The 4895-nt window shown below is 59.6% G+C and overlaps 1 long non-coding RNA gene across 1 annotated transcript; it reads right to left on the bottom strand.

Moving 5' to 3' along the window:
- Nucleotides 1-939: 939 nt before the first annotated feature.
- On the bottom strand, nucleotides 940-4184 carry LOC145722830 (uncharacterized). Its single transcript, XR_014147398.1, has 3 exons — nucleotides 3804-4184; nucleotides 2632-2759; nucleotides 940-1872 (listed from the first exon to the last, which is right to left on the bottom strand). It is a non-coding gene; the product is annotated as an uncharacterized LOC145722830 (long non-coding RNA).
- Between the last annotated feature and the right edge of the window lie 711 nt (nucleotides 4185-4895).

The raw sequence follows: 4895 nt of genomic DNA, 5'->3' as shown, positions 1-4895 counted from the left end.
GCAGCGACCCCTTCTCAAGTTGATGAGGCTACGGAGCCCGGGTCCCAGGATCCCCTCAGATCCCCGCGCCTGGGGCAGGGGACTGTTTGCACGCACATGCAGCCACGGCGACTCCCCAGAGTCATTCGCGCAGCAATAAAAACGAGGTTGGCGCTGTCGTACGTCCTGCGTGTACGGTACACCCAGCGGCGTATCCTCGAAGTGGGGTTGGACAGGAGCAGGGTCATCCTCACTCGCCCGTCGGCTCCCCCTGGCGGCCCGGGACGCAAGTTTTCCCCGCCGCAGAAGACCTGGGGAGGACAAGGCCTCGGGAGAGAAGCGATGCTCACCTGGTTGGGCCGGGCAGAGCACCCCGCGCGCCCCAGCACACGACCCCTTCGGCTTCGTCGGGCCCGCGGTGGCCTTACTGTGCGGTGGCGCCCCTAGCTTCCCGGCCGCGCACCACAGGACGGGAAGGGGACACATCTGGAAGTAGCGGCCCCCCCCCCCCAATCCACTCACTAGGCAGTAGTTTGCCAGGCGGGTTTCTGACACCCCTTGCCATTTCGTCTTGGTGTTTAATGATCCCAGGACTGAGGCCTGGCGCGCGGCCGCAGCAGGGGAGCGATGCCGACAGGAGCCATGTGGCCGCGAGGGCGCGGGACTTGGCTGGGGCTCCCCGGGTGGCGCTCTGGGGGCGGGGGCCTGGCCCGGTGGGGGGCGCCGGCGAAGGCGGGCGCGGGCCGGGCGCGCCGCCGTCGGGGTCAGGGGCGAAGGGGCAGGCGGAGGGCAGCGCGCGGGGAGCCGGCGCGGCGGCTCGGGTTACCGCGGCCCGGCCCTCCCACCCGCAGCTCGGGCGCGGGGGCCCGGGCGGACTCGGGCCGTCCCCCGCTGTTTGCATTTCTCTGGCAGGCGGCGGGGCTTGGGTTGAAAGGAATCGCCTCCATTTGGAACGTTGTTTATTTTTCTTAACTAGCCAGCGCCGACAGGCGACCTCGAGAGCACGGCGGCCGGATTCGGCCGAACCCTCGCTGGGAAAGGGGTCAGGACAAGGGGCGGCCCGACGAGAGGGCGCTGCGAGCCCCCGCCGGGGGAATGCGCCCGGGTCCCCTCGCGGCCAGGGTGGGGGAAGGGTCGCGGTGGGGCGGAGAATTGACTTTCCTCTACGTAGGAAAACATACTTTCTTCTGTCGCGGTTACCTTAGCTTTGACCTTGCGCGAGGCAGGGCGGCGAAGCGGTTAAGCTTTCCGGCTTTGGCGTCCGGCCGCCTTGGATTTCGGTTCCGCTTCCTCCAGTTTTAGCTCCTTGACCTTGAGCAAGGCGTCTTTGTGCCTCAGTTTCCTCTTTTCTCAAATGGGTACAACGTAGTGCTTAGCTCTTCGGGTTGTTGCAAGGACTGAATGAGATCATTCACCTAAACCCTTAGCGCAGGGCCTAGAACTTGCCTAGAGCTCAGGAGAGGTTGGCCCCTCTTGCGGGGGCTGTGGGTGTTTGTGGTGCTCTGGCCACGCGAGGGTGCAGCCAGCAAGTGCTCGGCCCACAGGGAAGGGGCTAGAGCTGGAGGCCCACGACTCTCAAGCTCTGGGGAGAGGTGCGGGCTGGGGAGAGTTCTGAGCGTTTTGACATGAAATGAATAAAATGCAAATGATATTCAAAGCAAGATGCTAATGAGGATCTATTCTTTGAGCGTCCACAGCCCCGGCAGTGCCCAGAACAGTGGCGGAGCTGGTGTGAACTCAAGCACGGGCAGGGTCCTGCAGCCCAGGTCTCGGGTGTGTGTGTGCCCGTGTGAGTGTGTGAGTGTCGGCGCACGCCTGCTTCGGAATGTGCGTAGCCGGCTCCGGGTGTGCTCGCGCCGTCATGAAAATGAGGTCAGGGAAGGTCGTTCCACTCTGCAGCATAAATCAAGGAGGAAAGGAGAATGGATGTGAGAGACAGTCCCTGGAGACCGCCCCGAGAGAGGCGGCGCGAGGGAAGAGGGAGGGGGAAAAAGTTCTGCGGAGAATAGGCGAGAAGCTGGCCCAGGCAATCTCCCTCCCCGCGCTTCTCGCCCGGGCGGCGGGTCCTTTCGCGGAGCAGCGGCGCCCCGAACCCAGCCGAGATCGCGCTTGTAATCCTCATCCTCTTTCCCAGGTTCCCAGGGACTTTTCCTGTCCCCCCCTCCCCCTTTTAAAGGTTCCTCGTCTGATCGCTCTTTGTGTGAACGCTGAAGCTCCGTGCACCCAGCCTCCTCAGGAGCTTGTAGGCGCCTACGTGCACACGCCAGTTGCACACAAAATTGCACACTTGTTACTCGCGCGCACAACCGCCGGGGCTCGCAGTCAAACGTTCCGGAGCCGGCTGCTCTCCGCTATCCTCCCGCCGCGCCCTCTCTCCACGCGGTTTGCCTCGCGGGTCTGGCCAACACCCACTACGGCCGCGCGCGGGCCCCTCTTGCTCTTCGCCTTCCGCCCGCCGCCGGGAGAGCGCGGTGCTCCAGGCCGGCGTTGCCCGGCGCTTATCCTGTGACCCTAGCCGGGAACCTCCGGAGGCTCGGGCCGCCCTGGGCCGGAACCGAGGCACAAATCCCGGGCGACCTGGCTCTCAGGGGAAGGGGACGAGCGTGCAACAATCCGGGATGGAGGAGAGAGAGGGAGAGGGGCATCTCTTACCTCTCTCTGGCATCTTTGAGACTTCAGGGCCAGAGGGCTGAATGGGGGCAGGGGACGGTGCAGAGACTCCCGCCTCCCCTTGGAACCTCTGTAGCGCCCAGAGGCTTTGCTCTCCGCTGGCACAATGGCTACCTCCAAAAATGGGAAGAGAGCAGGGAAGAGGATGGACTGAGCCCATGCTCTGCACTTTGGGCCCAGATCAGAGTTATTTCTCACCCCATTCTCTTTGTGACAGTGAGTAAGAACAACGACGTACAGGAAGCACAAAATAGGTACACGACTGTAGCGAATGAAATGTACAAAGAGCTGTCACCACCACGACTCTTCCTGAGCTTCCACATTTCGTAGAGTAATTCATTAAGTCATGAATTTATTCAACCAATATTTAATGAGCTCCGACTGACAGAGAAAGGGGATGCCCAGAGCCTGGCCCTCTGGGCACTTACATTCTCCTGGCACAGAAAGACAGGAAACAGATAAACTCAGACACATCATATGATGTTAGGCAGGGCAGTCCTCTGTGCGGGGAATGAAAGATTATACTGGGTTGGAGAGAGCCTCCCTGGGAAGGAGGCAGAGGCCTGAATGAAGTAAGGGAATGAGCCATGCAGACTGCTGGAGGGACAGAGTCCCAGGCAAAGGGAGCTGACGGTGCAGTGGTGGAGACGTGGGAAGCCTGGGGTACAGCCTGGCAGGGAGGAGAGAGGAAGGAGGTGAAATGGAAGGTCAGGCCCGGGTTTGTAGGTCATGGTGGGAGTCTGGGATTATATACCAGGTGTGATCGCAGAGCCACTGGAGAATTTTTAAACAGGGACTGAAACAACTTGGTTTGTGTTTTAAAAAATGATAAACAAAGAGAATTTAACTAACTTGTCCATGGTTTCCAGGTCTGTGAGTGTCTTAACCCAGATCTCTAAATGTATCCCCGTCCAAAATAGCAAATAGACAAGCCTAGGCAAGATCGCTCCAGAAGGGGCCCAGGAGATGTCGTGAAGGGTATTCTGTCCCTCCCACCCATACTTTTAGGAAGGTTCCGGAATGGGACAATGGGTAGGGTCTCTAAATCTGCCAGCTCGGGAGTCTGGGCTGTGGGCGAAGATCCCCAACCTGAGGATCTCTGGCGTTTTCACTTCCGGATTCCCCACCCCACCTGCTGCCTTTGCCCTGCCTACCTGGGCCTTTACCGGCTGTGGAGACTCTGGAGAGTCGGATCGAGGGCAACTCTGGCACAGGAGGGTAAAACCTAGTCTCCCCGACGCTCCAATTCCGCCGCTTTTCAGGCTGCGGGATTCTTTCCCCAGAGCGAGTCTGGTTGTGCGCAGACCGGCACTGTGGTCCCGCACCGCCGCCCGGTGGCCAAGGACGATACTGCAGCCGGAGTCGGTACAGGATGCAGAACGTACCAGAGACCGCAAGGGGCGCAGGAACAGGTTTTAAGCGATGGCGTGCCAGGTGCCAGGTGCCGTGAGAGGCGCTTCAGTTACTTTATTTAACCATCAGAGTAACTCCCGGAGAGAGAACTACGATTTCATTCACTATACAGACAAGGAAATTGGGGCCAAGAGAGGCAAAGTACTTTGTTTAAAAACATACAGCTAGTAAGTGGCAGAGTGATTTACCCATTTTCACTCTCTCTTGCCCACATAGAGTGTGGAGTGTGTTAAGAGGGAAATATTGACCTCCATCCTAGAAAGCTCTCCCTCCCTTTGGCCCTGAAGAATCATCTAGAAAATGTCTTTAGCTGGTGCTAAAGCTTCCTAAGCTTCCAAGTCCGTCTCTGGAAGTGTTTCAAGGTCCTTTGACCTGCTCCCGTTGAGCGCATTTCAAATGGGTCTGCAGCTGGAGACCGGTTCAGGGACAGCAGCACAATTCTGTACTGCATGTTGCATGCCTGGGGGGCGGGGGGGTGTCAGAGGTCTCTGTCTCCTCTCTGAGATTCAGACTGGTTGAGCAAACTCGTCCTTGACGGCGAACAGCAAGGTGCTCTGTGTGGGGAGCTCCTGAACCTCAGATGGCACGGAAGAAGGGGACGCTGGGAATGACCACACTGAGCCCACTCTGTGCGCCTTCCCCAACTTTAATCCCAACGTCGGGAGACCCCTGCTTTGGCTTGGCATTGGGGCTCCCTCTTTATTAGGCCCTGGGACTGCTCAAGCTGGTTTTGCACCTGCAGCTGTCTGGGTGGGCAGAGCCTGTGCCCTTCCCGGGAGATGCTGCCAGTCTCAGCGCCGAGCTGGGAACCGTTCTCCATCCTCTGCTGCCCC

This window comes from Leptonychotes weddellii, chromosome 8, assembly GCF_054177405.1.
Source record: "Leptonychotes weddellii isolate Sample4059 chromosome 8, ASM5417740v2, whole genome shotgun sequence".
Taxonomy (NCBI): Eukaryota; Metazoa; Chordata; class Mammalia; order Carnivora; family Phocidae; genus Leptonychotes; species Leptonychotes weddellii.
The sequence above is the reverse complement of the archived record's forward strand: the minus strand, read 5'-3'. Positions and strand labels throughout refer to the sequence as shown.